The sequence below is a fragment of the Chiloscyllium plagiosum genome, chromosome 10, assembly GCF_004010195.1.
Source record: "Chiloscyllium plagiosum isolate BGI_BamShark_2017 chromosome 10, ASM401019v2, whole genome shotgun sequence".
Lineage (NCBI taxonomy): Eukaryota > Metazoa > Chordata > Chondrichthyes > Orectolobiformes > Hemiscylliidae > Chiloscyllium > Chiloscyllium plagiosum.
The window spans coordinates 71,030,153-71,053,386 of record NC_057719.1 but is presented as its reverse complement, the minus strand read 5'-3'; the positions used below and the strand labels follow the sequence as shown (position 1 = coordinate 71,053,386).

At 38.7% G+C, this 23,234-nt stretch overlaps 1 long non-coding RNA gene across 1 annotated transcript in view; it reads right to left on the bottom strand.

Annotated features, from left to right (window-relative positions):
• LOC122553757 overlaps positions 1-23,234 on the bottom strand; it is a 166,043-nt gene that overhangs the window by 977 nt on the left and 141,832 nt on the right. Inside the window, exon 2 of the long non-coding RNA XR_006312836.1 lies at positions 2,511-2,588. This is a non-coding gene — a long non-coding RNA (uncharacterized LOC122553757). The remainder of the gene's footprint in view (positions 1-2,510; positions 2,589-23,234) is intronic.

The following is a 23,234-nucleotide window of genomic DNA, read 5'->3' as shown; positions in this document are numbered from 1 at the left end:
GGGCATAGTTCCTTGAAAGTTGCATCATAGGTAGTCAGGGTGGTAACAAAGGCATTTAGCGACGGCATGCAGTGATACAGGACATTGATAACGCCATTTATGAGGAGTACTGTGTACAGTCTGGTCACCCTGTTTTAGAAGGATATTCTTCGATTTGAAAGAGTGCAGAAAAGATTTACAAGGATGTTACCAGGACTGGAGGATTTGAGTTATAAGGTGAGGCTGGACAGGCTGGGACTGTTTCAGTTGAACGTAGAAGATTCAGGGGTAACCTTATAGAGGTTTGTAAAATCACAAGGGTCATAGATAATGTGAGAAACCAAAGTCTTTTCTCAAAAGTGGGGGCAAGTTCAAAACTGGAGGGCAAAATTTTATGGTGACAGGAAAAAGATTTAAAGGAGACCTGAACAGCAGCTTTTTCACGCAGAGGGTAGTTTGTATGTGGAATGAACTGTCAGAGGAAATGGTAAATGCAAGTACAGTTACACCATTTAAAAGATATTTAGATAGGTACATGAATGGGAAAGGTTTAGAGCGATATGGGCCAAATGCAGGTAAATGGGACTAGTTTAGTTTAGAAAACATGGTTGGCATGGACAAGTTAAACTGAAGGGTCTGTTTCTGTGCTGTATGGTTCTATGACTCTATAACTCAATGACAAACCTTACATTGGCTTGCTGCTCCAAATACTTGCAGCAAACGTTGACAATAAATAGCCAACAGAAGATCTGCATTCTCTCCCCACCCTTCCTGCCCTTAACAATACAGATTTTAAAATCCCTTCTAATCTTTACCATTTACAGGTCACACTGTCTTTAACGATTCATGTTCACATTAGTTAACAGCAAGTAATTAACAATGAACAGCTTTTCAGACTAAAAAAAACTTATTTGATCATATTGGAAAGCTGCATAACAATGCACAAAAAATAGCTTTTGTTTTACTCACACAATGGATGATCTGTTATTTTGCAAAGGCAAAGAAGAATTTATTCCAGATAGATGGTTTGAAATTGATTTGATGCTAACCTATTTCTTCCCACTCTCCTGTTGTTTATTTGCTAAACAGAGATGACTGCGTCATGTTTGAGAGAGAAAGGAAGCATTTCTACAGAACAAGGGGAGGTGATGGCCTAGTGGTATTATCACTACACTGTTAATCCAGAGATCCACGTAATGGTCCAGGAACCCTGGTTCAAATCCTGCCATGGCAGATGGTGGCACTTGAATTTAATAAAAATCTAGAATTATGATTCTCATGATGACCACAAAACCGCTGTCGCTTGTCAGAAAAGCCTATCTGGTTCACTAATGTCCTTTAGGGAAGGAAACTGCTGTCTTTACTAGGTCTGACCTATATATGTGACTCTATAGCCCTCTGGAAAATGAGGGATGGGCAATAAATGTTGGCCAAGCCAAGGATGCCCTCATCCCGTGAATTAATAAAAAAACTCAAAGAAATAAATCACTTGTATTGACATAATGCATTCAAACCATGCATTAGACACCAATGTTCCATACATCAACTTACCTCACTGTAAATTGTAACACTTTATTGATTTTTAAATTCAAGCTTGTGAGGACTTATTAAAATTATGGACCTGCCAACCTTCTCTATTAAGATGAACTTGATGATATGCCACCAATATAAGCAGCATTTACTTTTGTTTAACCTTGCATTGAATTTCAGTTCACTTTGACTTTATTCCCACTGACAAAATATATTTTTGAATTTCAATAGCTTGTACTATTTTACATATACCATATAATTGCTTAAATTACTTAGGACATGGGGGAAACACAAAAATTAACTTGAGGAATGCTGTATTTTCTGAACAAGCTATAGCACAGGAACTATGAATTACAAGAAGATCAGGGTTAAAGTTTATGTAAAGAATAAAAGCTAGTGAGCCAAAATTTGAATTGAATCATTATGAATTATAAACCATGCAACAAGTTATTATATTTCAATGATGAAAAAGGGACAATAAATGAACATATTGGTCTGATGTTTGCGGTAATAATAACCATGAGATCAATAAGGAATAAATTGACAATAATTTCAGGCACCTGCACATGAACAGTTAAATGTTGGAAATCCCAATTCTGTCGTTTTCAGAAGATATGCCATACCAATGTCTCAGCAAGAGATTCAGCATCCACATACATAGGACTTATGCTGTTAATTGATGAGAGGTCAGCAAAAATAGGGAAAAAAATTATCTTCAAAGCTTGATGCAAGTATTTGCTTTTTAATAACTACCCCTTGAAGAAGAGTCTAAATTGCTCACAACATTATTACAATATTTGGAAGGTTTTATTTCAACAGATTACTCTTTGGCATTGTGTCAATGCCAGGAATCACCTAAACAAGAATGTTAAGCATCCTAGAAGAACTGAGTGTCATCATATGTCCCATGGCGGGTGTGCTGATTCAGGGATTCACTCAGACAGAACATGATGCCAGAGGGTGAGCTGTGCAGTAAAACCTGCAGGAAGAAGGACACTCACCCAAAAAGAAAGAAATTCTCACAGCCAATTGTCAAGCTCCTTGACCTTTTGTGAATGCACTGGCGTCAGAGTTGATCCCTGGAAGACAAGAATCACTAAAGAGTTAACAGTTTGTCAGAATATGTGGGAGCTCAAGAAATTCAGAATAAACCAAGTAAGCTCAGATATTCATCGTCCAACCTAGTTGTCATTAATGAGCTATTATGTCAATTGTTATGGCGAGACAATAAATGTTGCTGGGAGGAACCACAAATCTTTTGAGAAAAATCCATAAGATTTTGATATCATTTAATACTTTAGCTAACTTTGACATCGAGCTATCCACTATCATTTTTGCAGATGCAACTTCTACAGACTAGGAGTTGTATTCTTTCAAATTGAGATGGATGGAAAGCATGGACCAGTTACAATGCAGTTATTCACTGACAAAGACTAAGCAGAAATATGTTGTGATAGAAAAAGAAGAATTAGCTGCTACAAAGGCTTGTTAAAAGTTTGCACTCTATGTTTGTGGTCTTCACTTCAAGAAAGACAGACCACAAAACCTTAATTTTAATTCTTTCATTCTAAGATGTCAGCAAGGAAGCCTCCCAGAGTACAATGATTCAGCTGAAGAATGATGTGGTTTGATGCAAAGACACAATACGTCCTGGCAAAGCAGGTCACAAATGATTTATCCCATAACTCAGTAAAGGATCCTGCTTGAACAAGGAGATTTGGAAACTTTTACTTTGATAACAGCCACAAATGTACCAGACCTCAAACCAAGAGATCTAGTTTGGATTTAATACTAAGTTCATTATGAGCAAACACTGGATTATGCACTGTATCCATATTTCTATCTCATTTAAACAGAAAGTGGTACTGTGCAGCATACATACATACATTAATTTCTGCACAGAAGAAACCTCTATACAGCCAAAATAGTTGTTTCGACCAGGGATGCTGCATTCTTCAAGCGATCCAGATGATGGTCTGATTGCTGACTTTGAATTATCTGTCAATTCTCACTTCATTCAGGAGACCACGCATGACTGAAATTCCCAACACCACAGAAGAAACAGAAACTATGTTCAGGTAGTCCAGAGAAAGAGCTACAGAAAATGTTCCTTTAAAAAGGAAAACAGGTAGAATTCATGATTCAGGGGAGTGGGGCAGATGTAATGGAGAGAGTTCAGTCAGATTGTGTGACAGATCTAATACGTTATCACAGAAAGTGATGTAATGCCATGCCATATGATTTTGAGCTCTTGCATTCTTGTGGTCAGCTGAAACTACAGAAAGATATTTCTTAAATAAAATTCTTGTTTGTCTTACCCCATCAAACATCACATGTATTCTTTAGCAGTGCAATGAGGCTAAGAATATGATAGATCACAAAGTAACTTGATTTTCTAATTTTCACATTTAACTGCAAGTTGCTTTGTGTTGTCGAAAAACATGAGAACTAAGAGCAGCAGCAGAAAACTCCACTTGTCAAGCACTGCTCTGCCATTAAATACAATCAAGGATTTTCTGCTATAGAGTCATAGAGATATACAGCACAGCAACTGGAGAAGGGACAATTTTAGATCTAGCATTGGATGATGAGAAAAAGGTTAATTAATATTTCTGTGATAAAGGGAACATAACAAGAAATAATGTTATATTGAGTTTGCCATGATTTCGGTAAGCCCAAAGCTAAAGTTTGATTAATGACTCTATGCAGGTTGGAGAATGTAAATTGGCTAAGGAAGATTGAAATTCCAGATTAAAAGGAATGGTAATTGAAGATCAGTGTTAGATCAGAGTGGTGCTGGAACAGCATCCGAGGAGCAGGAAAATCGACGTTTCGGGCAAAAGCTTTCATCAGGAAGGGCTTTTGCCCGAAACGTCGATTTTCCTGCTCCTCGGATGCTGCCTGACCTGCTGTGCTTTTCCAGCATCACTCTGATCTAAACACTGGTTTCCAGCATCTGCAGTCCTCACTTTTGTCTAATTGAAGATCAGTGGCATTTAAAAAAAATGTATAGAAGCAAAATATTGTGGATGGAAATTTGACACTAGAACAGATAGTGCTGGATATTCTAACTAGGTCTGGCATACTAAGAACAAGAAAACAACGATAATGTTTCAGGTCTGTGACTTTTCCCCAGAAATAAGAATACTTTACAATGCCATAGTTTTGAGCAAGTGAAAGCGGCGAGTGTGGCAAATAAAACAAAACAGTACAGTGAAGGCCAGGAAAAAGTAGTGCATGGCCAAAAGAATAATAATGAAACTTGAACAAGTAAAGAAAAAAGAAGGCATGTCTGGAAGTGGTGTGAATGTCAGAATCTTGAAGATCTTCTATCCAAAAGCAAAGAAAATAAAATAAGAAAGGAACAAGAGAAAATTTTATAAAAGCAAAGGTAAATGAAACAATTCGAGGGCAGTGGTTACAATCCCCATTAGACACCATTGACTGGCTTCCCGCACTTAATTAAAATAACTATTTATTACAAATAAATTTATTACAAGTAAACTCAAACTATCAAGATACAACTCTAATAATTAAACCTCAACCCCATTCTTTAAAATACGCATGCACACCCCACCACCATCACCACCCCCACCTCCCCAAAATATGGGTCTTATGAATGGATGAGAAAAAGTGGAAAACACATAATTCAAAAGCACCATTCTACAGGCTTAGGTGGGGTGCCCATTTTTCCTCTCAAGATCTACTGTTTTTTTAAAGTCCTTCCTTCCAGATTCATTCTTTGTTGAAGGGGGCACAGGGATTTTTCACATTAATTGTTTAGTTTCACAATCACTGGTTCAAGGCACCAGCTTACAGTACAAGGTGGAGGAGAATACTTCACCAGGCTTGGTGCAGAGAGGTAGAAACTCTGCTTCTTCCAGTCTGAAAACCTTTCTGCGGCTGTATCATTCGCACAAGAACCAATCAGAGACTTGTCACTAGGCTGATGAACTTTGTCATCTACTAGTAACAACGGCACAAACCAATCAACTACCTGATATCAGTTGAATTTCACTCTGCACATACAACATACCTCTTTATCTCACCTCCTACACTTGCCTGCAAAGCAACAGTGAAAACACAACTCACAAAGATTCCCACGGATTTGTTTTAAAAAGTGTCAAAATTCCATCCCTAGTCCTTGGTTTTCAAAACAGTCTGCAGCCAAAAATAATTAAAACTAAAATGATGCGGTCTTTACAAGCTTTTCCCTGATATCATTGAAAACTTTAGTTAAAGTCACAGTATAGTAAGCAGACACACAGTTCTCCATAATCTTACTTAAGACATTATGCATTTATGATTCCCATTGTCTAACATTCTAGAAATACTTCCTCGTTATATTTTAAGTCAGAGATTCTATATTTTTCATATTTTTGTTGAAAGTGATTTACTCCAAATTATACAATTGTTCATTAAACTTTGCACTGATTTAACTTAACAAATTCGGACTTGCAGGATAACATATCCAATACTGAATAATATCTGTAGTTCACCATATTTATTTAAACTTCTATGGTATTTCAACAAGAGGTGTTAAAAGATAAACCTCTGTGAAAAATGTGCATAATTACTTATAATGTGAAGCATCATTATTGCTATCTGTTTACCCAAAGCAATCACTAGTGAATTTACCACTGTCTCTGCTGTGTTATTACATCTATTTCCACCTGTAGCTGAGAAGCTAATCTATGTAAATTTTCTGCTCCGATCTCCCTGCCTGTATCAGCACACAGATGAGTGCCAAAGTTGAGATAAACTAATAGCTGCAATGTTTTCTCTTTCATATTGATGTATTGAAATAAATTGAATAATAATTTTTAAAATATCAAAATAAAATTATAAAACACAGTGCATAGCTAGTTGCACGGCAGTTTTACAAAGTAGACAACATAAATAGCACCATTCACTGGAGAATAAAATAGTAATTTTCTGGAACAGGTTGTTCTTTCACAATCCCAGTCTAAATCTCTCCAGGATCATTTTATAATGATAGCTTCAGGTAAGCTAAGACCACCTCGATTCATAGTAACATGGGAAGCAAATATGACTGTCATTTTTGCGCTAAACAGTTAGCTTAAAAGGTGGCTGTACTTCCTAGCATTAGTCACTCAAAAGTTGATTCCTAAACATTTGCTATTATTTTGAGGATAGTTCATTATCTATTAGTCACACTAAGATTGGCATTACCACACATTAAGGCAGGTCCTCTAACATCTAACACTTCTCAGCTGAAGTTGTGTTTCAACGCAATATCACTCATCACGATCATACTGTCAATCAAAATGTTCAGAAAGGTATGCAAGTTCTTAAACTGATATCTAGATTTAAAGAGATGTGAAAATTAAAACTAAATACAATTATTTCAAATCAACATTAACGCTCATTTTATGAATGTGCATTTTGTTGAAACTGTCAAAATAATGATTCTCCTTAAATCAATCCAGCTTAGATGTTATCACAGAATCCCTACAGTGTGGAATCAGGCCATTTGGCCCAACAAGTCTACACCAACCCTCTGAAGAGTAACCCACCCAGACCCATTCCCCTACTACTCGACATTCCCCCTGACTAATACACCTAACCTACACATCCCTGAACACTATGGGCAATTTAGCATGGCCAATTCACCTAACCTGCACATCTTTGGATCATGGGAGGAAACTGGACGAAACCCACAGGTTAGTTTAAAACACCATTTTTAAAATCCCATATTGGGATTTTGGAATAATGGGGAATTAACATTCTTTTGGAACACCAGGGGGTTAACTCGGTGACATATTGACTATTCTTGGCTGTTGAGTATAATTCCAAATTTGGTGCATCAATCAGAATTTGGAGCACATCTTCCCCTTTCCCAATAAGAGTCCAAGTTGAAGAATCTTTGGCAAGGAATTATTTTCTGAAATACCTTCCAAAGCATACCTGAATAAGCCATCTTTTCATACAAAACTTCAACGATACTGGAAAAGTGGAAACTTAGATTTACCAACCTGAGGGATTGTGTTGAGGGAGCATTTGCTTAAGTTAAGGACATTCCAGTACATGTAAGAATATGGAATAACTCTCAATCTTTTCATATATGTTGTCTATGTATACATAGAAGTGTGTCAGCACATGAGGTGAACTATTTAAAATGCCAAACTTTTGATCCCATACCTTACTCTAGGTCACAGCCATGGATTGAATAGCACAAGGTCATTCTGGGTAAAATTTATATGCAGGAACTTTACCCTGTGTTCTTGGTACACCATTCTGGAGGGGCAAGAGGACAATGCAGCTGTTTCAATTCTTAGCTGTTTCAGACTTGCTTACTTCTCAGTTGTTACAAGTCAAGTTTCCTCTTTTCTTATGCGTACTGGACTTTCTGTTCTGTTGACTATCATATCCTTAAATTATATGAAACCTGCTCACTCTAGTTTAACGTTACAAAACTTTTCAACATTAAAAGCCATTAAAAGTCTAATTATAACAAGTAAAATGGTCTCGCGGCTGGAGGTGAGAACGGGAGAAGACAGCCGAGGGAGGGCTGACAGGAGCAGGAACAGGCTGCAAGGTGGTAAGAGCAAGCAGCCTGGATCAGTATGGGACTGAGGTCGAACCCTTGTGAGCAGTGAGAGACCAGCATGGCTAGGCATTTATGGACTGTGGTTGTCAAATTGTTAAATGTGTTTTTGCGTTTTCCTTATTTGTCTGCTTTGTAACTAAGATTCTGTATCGAGGTACTTTTGTATCCATGATAGCACTGTAAGTGGCAGCTTGTAAACTTTGTGAGTACGAGACAATAAACAGAATTTAATTCAAAACATACTTCAATACCAATGGAATCGATTTGACATAGTTGTACAACAATAAGTTACAAACTCGTATAGTAATGTAAAAACTTTCCAAAGTGCTTTACAGTAATGTTATAAAAAAGATGATTGGAATCAGGAGGGGCAACTAAAAGAGCAAAGAGCTAGGTTCCAAGGAGGGTCTTAAAGAAATAAAGGGAGTTGGAGATGGCTTACAATGGGAATTTTACAGCACAAGGAATAAGTGGCTGAAGGCAGCCTCACAGTGTTGAAGAAAAAAGTGTAGGGGCGAGGATATGCGAGAAACAAGGAACTGCATAATTTGGGAGGGTGGAGGGAGGCTCTTAAAACTGGAGAAAATTAGAAAAATGGGAGAAGCAAAAGTATATAAATTACAGACATGGGGGAGTAGATGTCAATGATGTAATAAGGAGAGTATGGGTTAGCTGGAGATGATGCAGGATGGTACAGTGGAGCACGGTGGCTCAGTGGTTAGCACTGCTGCCTCACAGCACCAGGGACCCAGGTTCGATCCCAGCCTTGGGTGACTGTCCATGTGGAGTTTGCACATTCTCCCCGTGTCTCTGTGGGTTTTCTCTGGGCGCTCTGGTTTCCTCACATAAGATGTGCAGGTCAGGTGAATTGGCCATGCTAAATTGCCCATAGTGTTAGATGCATTAGTCAGAGGGAAATGGGTCAGTGTGGACTTGTTGGGCCGAACAGCCTATTTCCACATTGTAGGGAATCTAATTAGCAGCGCAAGGCTGAATTTTGCAGAGGACTGGATTATTGACATCAGGTACATTTGAAGAACCCAAACTTACTGTTTTCATTACCCCACACACTGACACATCCTCTAAGAGATAGCATGTTAATTTGAGATTCTATTAAGACTGGTGGAAAGCCCAGTTAGAAAGCCAGAAGCAGTGTCTGGCCAGCAGCCTGTCTGAAGAGGTGGTGTTGCGAAACTGGAAAGAAGTTAGAAATTACAGATGAAAGAGGAAATTCTGCTCTAGGACTGCAACTGTGTATCACCGCAGCCCTACCCTTGGAGTGTGGAGATACGACTCCAATAGATACCTGCCTGTTACTGGGAGGTTGTCTCAATGAACGTGATAGTCTCTGTGTCTGATGAGTAGCCATTCGGAAATTGATAAAACAGTAGTTCCTTAACTGGACTATTCAGGTACCCCTCCACAGCTTTTGGCTCCCTCGTGGTAAGTCCCCAGGAAGCAGGAATGTGTCTGGAAGCCCCACTCTGAAGTAGGTGCTCCTTACTTGCTCGCACCACACCCTGCAATCCCACTTTCATAGAGGCAGGAAGTAGATGTGACCACAGCAGCTTTGAAAGGGAAAGATGGAACCATATAAAACCATATAGAATGAGGATCATAAAGGAAAGATTAGCAGAGAATACCTCAAAAATGACTAAAACAGAAAACATCTCATCCATTTAACTTATTATCTTTTTATTAAGATTTATAGCAGCAGTAAAGCTTACAACAGGTAGCAGTGCTACTCAATCTTGCATCATTATTGCATTTTAAAGCATGCACCAACAATCTTTTTCCAATTAAACATGGGCGTCCAATACAGATATTGATCAACTGCTATCGAAGGTTTAACTTTTAAAGATCTCATTTTACAAACTGAAGAAAACACTGCTAACACTATGCATCATGACAGATCATTGTGACAAGAAAATAAAGACCATTATCAGTGTTAGCAACAATGATGAATAACATCACGTGGCAGTTAATAGAGTGAAAAAAGGTCATTTTTTTTTGACAGTACGATTCCAGGGCTTTCATTCTATAGGATAATAATGGAAACCTAGGAAATGTTACAAAGCAGTAGTTTAATCAAAGAGTTCAGATGACATCAAAGACACAGATCAAAACCAAAGGAAATTTAAAACTGTAATTTAAACCTTTATAATAATTCTTCTTTAAAAAAAAAACTTGTTCTTCATAGTCATGCATCTTGCAAAAACATTAGCAAATATCATTATATTTTGTCTTCAAAGTTGCAAATAAGTAATTTAGAGTTGACTAGTCACAGAGTATGCTAGGATATATTTCAGCTATATTGTAAAGGTTCACTTGATGAAAAATAATCAATTGAATCTGAAAATGTTATATGATCCAATGACATACCATAAGTTGGATCAAGAAGCTGCTAAACCTTGAACTTCAGTAATGTTCTGTCCAGTTGATTTAAAAAAAAAATTCATCCCACTTCAAGAGATTTGAGCATCACTGGCTCGGCTAGCATTTATGGCCCATTCCCAATTGTACTTGAGAAGGTGGCAGTAAACTGCCTTCCTGAACCATTGCTATCCTGGAGTATAGGGATATCCACAGGAAGGAAATGTCATCATTTTAACCCAGAGACAGTGAAGTAATGATGATATAGCACCATGTTAGAAGAGTGTGGGGCTGTATTGAAGAAGACAGAGATTTTTAATGTTCTGACGAAGAGTGACTTGACCCAAAATGTTAACTCTGATTTCTGTTCACAGATGCTGCCAGATCTGTTGAGCTTTTCCAGTAATTTCTATTTCTGACTTTACAATTTTTAAAACATGCAGTGTACAAAACCTTAATTTTATACAAACCTAACTGAGGTCCAGCAATGAAGGCCAGCATATTAACTGTATCTTGAAGGAAAACTCAAACTACCAAGCTGAAAATACTTTGGTTGAGATAAACCAATATATTTTCACAGCTTTCATGCAACAAAATTCATATCTATTAAGTTTCCTGAGAAACTGAATGATGTTATAGAATTGGATGTAAATACCAGACTCTTCAATACATTACTTCTGGAATGTTGTATTATCAGAGATGGTAGCTGCTAAATGAGATGTTAAATCTGATTTTGTCTGCCTACTTGGGTTAATATAGAAGATCCTGAGACATTACTCAAGAAGGGTATGGAAGTTCCCTCAGCAGCATGGTGAATATTTATTCTTAAACTAACATCATCAAAAATTAAAGTTAAAATAAAAGCAAAATACTGTGGATGCTGGAAAACTGAGAAAAAAAACAGAAAAAGTTTTTTTAAAAACCCACAGAGCTGGCAACATCCGTACGGAGAGAAACAGAGTTAACATTTTAAATTACATTCAGAATCACAGGTATTGATTTCATTTGTTAAAGTCAGAACTTTTTGTGGGTCTTTAGAATGTTGTGTTTTCTGATGTAAGAACAGCAACTACCCTTTATAAATAACTAATTTCCTGTAAAGCACCTTTGAGCGGTTTTTTTCCCTCCTTTTAGACTAGATTTGTTGAGGGCATGAGGATATTGCAATCTATTCTGAAAATGTTGCAATTTGCAGTGACAAACTTTGTATGGAAAACATGTTGCCACATTTGCGGGCAAGGCCCAAGTCTTATATCACCATGTGGAATCAAATAGAAGAGACAAGGCTTAGCAACTAAACCCTTGCAATGTTATTCTTTCTTCTTTATTCACTTGTTGAATATGGACATTTTTGGTTGGCTCTGCATTTTTCTCTTGTCTCTAGTCACTTGTGAGAAGGTGATAGTGAGCTTCTTTCTTGAATCACTGCAGCCCATGCACTGTAGGTTGAGCCACAATGCCATTAGGGAAGGAATTCCAGGATTTTGATCCAGCAACAGTGAAGGAGCAGTGATAAATTTCCAAATCAGAATGATGAGGCAATTGTAGGGAAGTTTGCAGCTGGTGGTATTTCCATGTAGCTGCTGCCCTTCTCCTTCCAGGATGGAAGTGGTCATGGGTTTAGTCGGTGATATCTAAGGATCTTTCATGAGTTTCTGCAGTCCACCTTGACAGTAGTACAAACTCTTCCTGCTGAGTGTCGGCGGTGGAATGACTGAATATCTGTGAATGTGGAGCTAATTAAGGGGGCTGCTTTGTTCTGCTTCAGAAGTGTTTCTGGATCTACATTTGTCCAGGCAAGTGGGGAGTATTCCATCACACTCCTGACTTATATCTTGTAGATGGTGAACAATCTTTCAGGAGTTGTAAGGTGGGTTATTCATTGCAGGATTCCTAACCTCTGACTTATTCTTGTATCCAATTCACGCTTGTGGTGAGTCCAGTTGATTTTCTGATCAATGGTATCCTCCAAGATGTTGATAGCAAGGGATTCAGTAATAGTAACAACACTGAATTTCGAAGGGCAGTGATTATATTCTCTCCTATTGGAGATGGTTACTGTTTGATATTGTGTGGCATGAATGTTACTTGACACTGGTCAGCCCAAACCCAGATACTGTCCAGATCTTATTGCATTTAGATATGAACATGAACTGATTCAGTGTCTGAGAAGTCACAAATGCTGCTGTTAATGGCCCACAGTGCCTCATGGATACCTAATTTGAGTTGCTTTATCTGTTTGAAATCTGTCCCATTTAGTATGGTGATTGTACCACACAACATGATTCAAGATAATTTTACTGTGAAGGCAGGATTTAGTCCTTGAGGAGACAGTATGGTTGTCACTCTTACCAATACTGTCATGAACAGATACATCTGCAGAAAGATTGGTGAGAATGCAGTCAAGTATGTTTTCCCTCTGGTTGGTTGCCTTGATCAGTAAAGCTGCTGCCAAGCCATTCTGGGTAGACATTGAAATCCATTACCCAGAGTTCATTTTGCACCCTTGCTACCCTCAGTGCTTCCTCCAAGTGTTGGTCAACATGAAGGAGTACTGATCTATTGGTCAAGGGAAGGCAGTATGTGGCAATCAGCAGGAGGTGGTATTCTTGCCCATGTTTGACCTGATGCCATTGGACTTCATAAAGTCCAGAGTCAATATTGAGGACTCCAAAGGCAACTCCCTCTTGACTGTATATCACTGTGCCTCCACGTCTCATGGGTCTGTCCAGTAGTGGGACAGGACATATCCAGGGATGGTGATGAAAAGGTAAGATTTTGTGAGGCTGACTATATCAAGACTGTTGCTTGACCAATCTGTAAGATAGCTCTTCCAATTTTGGTACTAGCATTTATATGGTTGTAAGATTGACTTTGCAGGGTCAACAGGGCTGTTTCTGCCATTGTTTCTAATATGTAGGTTGATGCCAGGTCATCCAACCAGTTTCATTCCTTTTTTGAGACTTCATAGCAATTGATACAACTCAGTAAATAGCCAGGCCATTTCAGAAGGCATTTCAGAGTCAACCACTTTACTGTGGGTCTGGAATTACACGTAGGCCAGATCAGTTATGGATGGCAGATTTCCTGCCCTCAAGTACATTTGTGATCGAGATGAGATTAAGAACAATTGGATATGGCTTTATGATTACCTTTAAACTGTTAATTCCAGATATTTATTGAATTCAAATTTGGATTCAAACCCAGGTCCTCAGCACATTACCTGAGTTTCTCACTTAATAGTCTAGTAATAATACCACTAGATCATCACTGCCCCACAGAGATAAAATCCTATGGTATCTTGCTCTTGAAGTCAAATCAAAGAGATAATTCAAGAACGTTTATCTTACAATGGTCCTGGGGTTGCTTATAGGTTAGAGAAGAGGTTCACCTGCGTGAATGATTCAGAGGGGTGATTGCCCAGGGCAATACGATTTGAGAAGCCTGATATGTGCAAGGGATGCCTGAACAATTAAAACTGGCATCAATCCCAAAATCAATGTCAGCATACAATGCAAGGATTACAAAATGCTAATAGAGAGATTCAATGAATGTTGCTTTGCCATAAAACACTCTGTCATGTACTATCATCGGAAAAACTTTCTTTGCAAAATGCTCAAAAACAGAATTAACCATTAATTAATGACCAGTAATTGCTCAAGCTTAGACTACATCTTGGCCCTGGAAAATCTGTTTTCTCCAGTAGCGACTTAGTACAATTTCTGTAAGTTTTCTATGCTTTCTGCATATACTAGGATCAAATATGTGAGACATCAGCCACCATTACATTTATTCCTGATCATAGTCTAATATTATGCCATTTATCCTAGGAAAGTACTGTGGCAGTAATGATAGAGTGCTGGCATTATTGGATGCATTGCTTTGCAGATTCGCATTCAACAGTGACATAAAAGGTACCATAGGACAATTCAATGTAAAACAGGGGTCTCCTGCTGCCTTACCAGCTTTTTCTCCAACCAATGTCACTAATAGATTAACTGATGCCTTATTTCATTTGTTGTTCATGGACTGCTATCGTATTCAAAGTTAGTTTGAAAGTAACAATTCTGACCATTGTTAGCTTGATGGATCCTGAAACTCCGGCAAAGGAAGAAACCAAGACAAGTTCTGAATTTTGAGTACAAAATGGGCTGGTCTTACAAGCAGTTTCCCGAGACAAAAGGGTATTATTAGGAATGAAGAGAAGTTAGGAGAAAATGCTGAATTGGCTGGAGTCAAACCTGACATAAAGGAAATGGTTGTGGTTTTTACAGACCAATCATCTCAGGACTAGAATGTCAATACAGGGGTTCCTCAGTTAGAGTCTTCAGCCCAAATATTATTTGTTGCTTCATCAATAATCTTTCCTTCAACATTGAGGATGTTTGCTGATTGTGCAGAATAATTCACAACTTCTCAAAATACAATAACCTTTCCTTCAACATTGAGGATGTTTGCTGATTTTTAAAATCACTCACAACTTCTCAAAATACCGAAGCAGTGTCAAAATTACAAAGACTGGCCAACATGCAGACTTAGGGTTGTTAAGCAGCAAGAACATTCTGATCAATTGCCAGGCAATGACCATTTGTAACAGTCTAACCATCTCTCATTGACATTCAATGGCATTACCATCACCAATTCCCCAAACTGATGCTAAACTGGGTGTCAACGTATGTCTAAATGGAGCAAGGGATATGAACAAAAAGAGGGAATGGGATATTGGGATTGCATGGCATACTGAATGGTGGTGCAGACTCAAAGGGCAGAATGGCCTACTCCTGCAGCAATTTTCTGTGTTTCTATGGTTCTATCCTAGGGATTACAAACTGACTCAAAGCTGAACCAATAAGCTGCAATATAAATACTGTAACTTCAAGGACAGGTCAGAGACTGGGAATTCTAAGACAAGTAACTCAGCTCCAAATTCTCCAAAGCTTGTCCATCATTTCTAAAAGGCTCAAGTTGAAATTGTGATGGACAATTTTTCACTTGCCAAGGTGCAAGCAGCTCCAACAACATTCAAAATCCAACATCTTTCAGGACAAAGCAGTCTGCTTGACAGGCACTGAAATTTCTGACACAGTGGCAACAGCATGTACCATCTACAAGATACACTGCAGTGACTCAACAAGATGTCTTCAATAGCCCCTTCTAAACCTATATCTTCAGCCATTTAGAAAAACAAGGACAGCAGATACATGGAAACATCACTCCCTGCAAGTTCCCCTCCAAGCATCACATAATCCTGGCTTGGAATTATATCACCGCTCTGTCATGACCTCTGGTCAAATTTTTGGAATTCCCTATCAGGACTATGAATGTACTTACACCATAAGCAGTCCGTGAAAGCTGCTGACTACCACCTCCCAAGGAAAACTAGGGATGGACATCAAATGCTGGACCAGCCAGCTAAGTTCATCCATGAACACTTAAAAACAAACGCTTTTCACAACGATGAAGACAGAATATCAGAAATACACTTTCTATTTCTTCAATAAAGAGAATAGAGCACCTGTTTCCTTCTCAATTATGTTTTCTAGTTTTCAGTGAAACATAAGGATAATTTCATATTATTTACACATAAAACTGTGTAAAAATTTGTTGATGTAAGATTGCAGATGCTCAAGCATGTCACTGCATTAATTGACCTGCATCGAGTAACAACAGAATTTTGGATTATCCTAATTGGATATATTTGTAATTTTCTGCATACATTATTAGATAAAACAAAATGAGCATCATGTACTTATTGGTTTACTTTAAAAATTAAAACAAAAATGCTTCATCTTTTACTGTTAGAATTATTGTATTCAACACTGTGCCTCATAATACAGTTTATTCCTTTAAACATAGTAGAAAAAAATTATTGAAAAAGGTTAATATTTGCATTCTCTCTGCCTGTTGTGGAGCCATCTCCATTCCACAAAGCATTACATTTTACTAACATGGGTGCAAAAATAGCAGTTTTATTCAGACATACAGCACAGGGAATAGTCCCTCAATGCTAGATGTCCTGAAATTATATTCATCCATCAAGCATAAATGATTTCAGAGCACTTTAGAAATCCACAGCATGACATGTACCTACATTGCATTGACAATATTCTAGTTCTTTCAGAATCGCTATTGTCCTAATATTCATAAGCCAGTCGTAGCATGCTCAACATTACAGTAAAATGAGTAATTTCAGAAATGCTAAAGAATGACAAAAATTACACAATGCCGACTAAGTGATTTCTGTAGCAATCCCAATTTGTGTGACAGTTTCTGAAATTTAGACCATTCAAATTCTATCTGTTCCATTTGACTTATAGATTGAGTAATGCTTTTGTAAAGTGAATAATATTAAATAAATGTATTTTACAAAAAAAAATTAAAAGCAAAATATTTAACATCTTCACAAAGAACTCCATTTCATTATTTGTTTAATTCATTGGAAGGAACAAGACCAGCATTCAAATCTATAAATAAACTCTCTACGTTAAAGATCGTAATTCAGAGGGAGCAGATATGATGTTAGAACGCAATCTTCTAACCTGTTTGACCAGAGACTTTTCCCCAGGGCAGGATTGACTGGTACAAGGAGTCATAGTTTAAAGATATTAGGATGAAGGTATAAAGGAGACGTCAGAGGAAGGTTCTTTATGCAGAGAGTAGTGAATGCATGGAATGCGTTGCCAGCGGTGGTGGTGGAAGCAGAGTCATTGGGGACATTTAAGCGACTGCTGGACATGCACATGGATAGCAGTAAGTTGAGGGGTGCGTAGGTTAAGTAACTATATTTTACATTAGGATTAAACCTGGGCCAAAGGGCCTGTTCTGTGCTGTACTTTTCTATGTTCTATGTTCTATGTTTTGAATACAGACTTAACTAATTACATATAACCCACTCCATTCTAGACTGCCAGGGTTTTATTTGAAGCAGGCATGGACACAATGGGCAAACACTTCTTTATAACTCTTCATTAAAGTTTCCAATTTAGGACATTTAATCAGGGGTACCATTGGGTGCACATGGGGAAAGTAACACCAATAAAGCAAATGCAAGATGTTGAATCTAGCTGTATTGTTGAGGCAAATGTGCAGTGAACTTTATGGTGTGGCTTTCCTGTGCAAATCCTTGATGGACAAATAGACATTCTTCAATTTATTCAACAAAAAAATCCATAAGCTTTTACTTGTAGAACTGTAACATGAATCTTTGAAATAGCTATCAACTTGTATCATGTGGTGAAGACCTATTAAGACTGTAAAGAACTTACATTTTTGCCAACGATTATTTAAAATTATAATCAAAAATAGAAATTGGTGTAACGGCCTTCATTCCAAGGGGCTTTGTGTTCAGATTAGTGGTGCCTTACTGCAGGCAGGGTGTTGGTAAGACCACATGTCTCAGAATTGTTATGGTGTCCCAGGAGATAATATGGCCCGTTGTGCCTGCGCCAACTCACTTTTCTACTGCCAATCGCCTGCCTTTTCCCCAAATCCTTGTTCACCATTCCTCTGTAAATATTATCCAATGCCCTGTTGATGCCTCAGTGGAACTTGTTCCTCCCTGCCCTTAACCTGGAGCATTGTGTGCAGTTCTGGTCTCCCTAAGAAACGATATATCCAGCAGAGGTTCACTTGGCCGAAACTGGGCTTGACAGGACTGTCCAATGAGGAAAAATAGTTTTGAATGGTCCTGTATTCACTAAAGTTGAGAAGGATGAGGGTGATCTGACTGAAACATATTTATAACAGGGCTAGGTCGACTCAATGTCTGGAGGATGTTCTACTTGCTTGGGCGGGATTCAATCAGATTCATGGTCTCAGGACACAGGGTATTCACCATTTAGGACCGAGATGTGGTGGGGAGGGGTGAGGAGAAAGCTTTGTTCATAGAAAGAGTAGGGATCCTGCAGAATTCTCTATCACAGAAGGCTATGGAAGCCAAGTCAGTGAATATATTCAAGAAAGAAAAAGATAATGTTTTAGCATTTAAAGGCATCAGAGTATGGGGACAAAGCAGAAACATGGCATTGAGACAGAGAATCAGTCAAAGTCACATTGAATGGTAGAGCAAGCTTGAAGGGCTGAATAGCCTGCTCTTGGTCCCAGTTTCTACGGTCAGCTATAGGAAGTAATAAAAGATAACACTGGCCTATATTGCTGCTAGAGTATTGGGGGTGGGAGGCAATGGTGGTGCTGATGGTAATAACAGGCATGTTACAAAGCCATTGAGTACCTCTGAGCATCACACCTCAGGGACAGTATGCTGGTCTTTGAGGTAGTGCAGTGCAGGTTTCCAACAATTGTCAGTTCAAGGAAAGATAACACAAATGAGGGTTAAATTCTCTGGAATTTTCATGACTACGTGGTAAGTTTATCAACAATTAAGGTCTTAAGGAAAATGGGGTAGATCAACATAAATTATTTCTGAGAACAATGCATTCTGGGACTAACCAGGGAATGGGCTATTTTAGACCTGCTACTTTGTAATGAGACAGTTAAACATTTGCAGCCAAGAATGAATATAAAATTACAGAATTTCATATTCAGTTTCAGAGATAAATGTGGGTCTAAAACTAGTGACAAACTATCAAAATAGATTTGGCTCAGGTGAACTAGGAAAATAGTGAAAAGGGCAAGATAAATGGACAAGCAGTAGCAGACACTGAAGACAATATTTCATAACTCTCAACAGAGAGGTATCCAATTGAGGAAAATAAGACTACATGAAGCACACACAAACTATTTGAATTGAGGAAGTGAAAGCTGGAATCAAACTGAAATATTAAAAAAAACAGCAAAGCTTAGTGGTAGAACAGAAATGTGGTTGTTTTTGAATAACTTATCAAAATTGACCTTAAAAATATGACAAATTAGCCTTACCACCTACTTTATCTTCAACAACAAAACCTAGAGACAAACCAATGGAACACTCCTGGGATCTCCGATATCAGGGTTCTTAGCACAGACAGTAATGCAGAGACTCGAACAAAAAGCTCTGCCGACCATCCAACCCAAACTTTGGGTCCACTACATGGATGACACCTTTGTCATTACTAAACAAAACAAATTAGAGAAAACCTTCAAGACCATCAATAATACCCTTGCTGGAATAAAATTCACTAAAGAGGAGGAAAACAACTGATGTCACAGTAGAGCGAACAGCCAATGGGGAACTTCAAACCAGCGTCTACAGGAAAACAGCACATAGGGAACAAATATTGAAGTACAGAAGTAATCACCCCAACATCCACAAACAAAGATGCATCAGAACATTATTTCAACAAGCCACCACACACTGAAGCACAGAAGAACTATGTACCGCAGAGGAAAATCACCTATACAGTGTATTCAAAAAGAAGGGGTACCCAATGAACACAGTCCACCGATTTCTCAGCAACAAACTCAAACAAACAGACAAAACACGTCCAGAAACCCTAGCCCCTCTCCCTTACATCAAAGACATCTCAGAAATAACTGTCAGACTACTCAGATCTCTTGGCATCATGGTAGCCCACAAACCCACCAACACACTAAAACAGCAGCTAATTAATTTAAAAGACCCGATATAGACAACAAGCAAAATTAATGTCATTTATAAAATACCGTGCAAGGACTGTAACAAACACTACATTGGACATACAGAAGAAAACTAGCCACCAGGATACATTAACATCAACTAGCCACAAAACAACATGACCCTCTCTCACTTTACATATGGGTGAGGAAGGACACCAATTCAACTGGGTCAACACATCCATCCTAGGACAAGCCAAACAGAGACACGCTGAGAATTCCTAGCAGCATGGCATTCCAACTGGAACTCTATCAACAAACACAATGACTTGGATCTGATTTACCACACCCTGAGAAAAAGAACAGGAAATGACATCACCAGAGGAAATGACATCACCAACCGAAGGAAACCCAAACACATAAATAGAAAGCAGGAATCATCAGCAGTGCTTCGTCTGGAGGCTCACTGAAGGTGTTATCTGGTAGGGTGACGAAACATCTAAAAATGAACCTTCCATCTCTGTGAGCAAACCCATATCCAGAACCTCAACCATGCTACAAATCTTCTCAAAACTCACTATGACAAATTACAGCATGAAAGAAAACTAGCAAGAAATATGAAAACAAACAGCAAAAAACTTTTACTGTATATAAATCATAAAGAATGGCTTAAATGACCATCAGTCACTGAGCAGATGAGAGCAGGAAATTAAAATGGAAAGCAAAGACATAGCAGAGACTTTGAACAAGTATTTTATATCTGTCTACACAGTAGTAATCACAGGAAGTATATTAAGAATCGTAGAAAATCCAGAGGGAAAATGGAAGCAGGAACTTAATCAATTATGATCACGATAGTGAGAGCCCAGCAGATGAGTGATGTGACAGGCAGCAGGAGTAGGATGGAACCAAGAACATCTTGCAGTTGCAAGTTCATGAGGTAAGCTATAGGGGCAGGGTTTGGCAACAAGGAACCTCAAAAAGCAGGAGGCTATGGAATGGAAGAGGCCAATCCAAAAATGGCACCAATTACGTCATGTGACCCTACATCAAGGCCATGCAAAATAATGTCAAAACGAAACAACTAACAACTAGCACCATTAAGTGACTGATATTAAATTGAGTTAGAAATTGGGTGACTTAAAGTGAGGACTTGTATGTTTAGTCATTATTTCTGTACATTTGAAAAGGATATGAAGGACTATAAGAACAGAGGATACTTGAGAACAGGTCAGAAGAGCATTTTACCCCTCAGCAGTCTTTAAGATGATGGAAGAGTTTGATCAGTTATGTGTAGAAAAGGTATTTTAAATTGTATCAGAAAGAAAAACAGGGCCATAGACCTAAGAACGTCACTAATCAATCGAGGAATGAATTCAAAAGATTGCTATCTAGAGAATGAGTAGCTCACTATCACAAAAACGAAATGAGGTATGGCAAATAAGGTAATTAGATAAACAGAAGAGGTCAACTATTTACAATAACAACCAGAAGCATATTAGTGAATTTCATCCAATTTGCTCATTACCATATATGCAGTCTTGAATGTCAATCAGAATATTTTTTTCTTAGTGGGGGATTTGGATATAAACTCGCAATGCAATAATGATTGAATTGAATTGAATTGAATTGAATTTATTGTTACATGTACCGAGGCACAGTGAAAAGCTTTATCTTGCGAGAAATACAGGCAGATCACAGAGTTAAGTTGCATAGATAAGCAAATAATAGGTAAACAGCAGCAAAAACAAAACAAAGGAACTGACGAACGTTAAGAGTTTGTGAGTCTATTCAGTATTCTAACAACAGGAGGGTAGAAATGGTTTTGAAACCAGCGAGTGCGTATGTTCAGGCTTCTGTACCTTCTCCCCAATGGTAGAGGTTGAGGAAAAACATTGCCAGGGTGGGATGGATCTTTGAGAATGCTGGCGGCCTTTCCTTGACAGTGGGCCTGGTAGATGGATTCTATAAATGGGAGGTTGGCCTTTGTGGTTGTCCGGACCAAGTTCATCACTCTGTGTAACCGTCTCTGATCCTGAATGGTACAGTTTCCATACCAGGTAGTGATACGTCCAGACAGAATGCTCTCGATGGCGCACCTATAAAAGTTGGCAAGGCTATTTGCCGTCATGCCAAATTTCCTCAGCTGCCTGAGGAATAAGAGACGTTGTTGGGCCTTTGTAACCAGTGCGTCCACATGAAGAGTCCAAGGAAGCTTGTTGTGGATGATCACTCCCAGGAGCTTGACACTCTCCAATCATTCCACCTCTGTGCTGTTAATGTGTAGGGGGGCATGAGGAACATCCCGCCGAAAGTCAATAACGAGTTCCTTGGTTTTGCCGACATTGAGAGCTAGGTTGTTCTCAGTGCACCATTTTTTCAGGTCTTCCACCTCCCATCTATAGTCTGTTTCATTGCCATCTGAGATTCGACTGACTATGGTGGTGTTATCAGCAAATTTGTAAATGGCATTAGTCTGGTATTTGGCGACACAGTCATGGGTATACAATGAGTACAGTAGGGGGCTGAGTACGCACCCCTGGGGGAGGGCTCCAGTGTTGAGTGTTAGTGAGGATGAAATATTGTCCCCAATTTTCACTGGTTGTGGCCTGTGGGTCAGGAAACTGAGGATCCAGTTGTAGAGAGTGGGGCTTAGTCTGAGATCACAAAGTTTAGTAATCAGTCTCGAGGGGATAATAGTGTTGAAGGCTGAACTGTAGTCAATGATTAGGATTCTTACGTAGCTGTTGTTGGTCCAATAGGAAAATTGGAGTGGGTCAAGAGTAGTGGGGAGGCTGGAGTTGATTAATACCATATCAGCCTTTCAAAGCACCTCAAGACCACCGAAGTTAGGGCCACTGGGCAGTTGTCATTGAGACATGCTGCATGAGACTTCTTAGGCACAGGGATGATGCTGGACCTTTGAAACAGACAGGGACATTAATTAAGGAAAATGGAATTCTATTAACAAAAAGTCTACATTTGTATATCTCTCAAACGTTTCTCCAGGGAGTCCGTAAAACTAATGGTGGACAGTCAGGATCAACTCTACATCTTGAGGCCTTGGCTGCAGACTTTAGCATCTCAACATGAAATTGAGCAGTCTAGTGCTGCTGTTTAGATAGACCTAATACAGCTCATGTGTTGCTGGAGAAGCGCAGCAGGTCAGGCAGCATCCAAGGAACAGGAGAATCGACGTTTCGGGCATAAGCCCTTCTTCAGGAATGAGAAAAGTGTGTCCAGCAGGCTAAGATAAAAGGTAGGGAGGAGG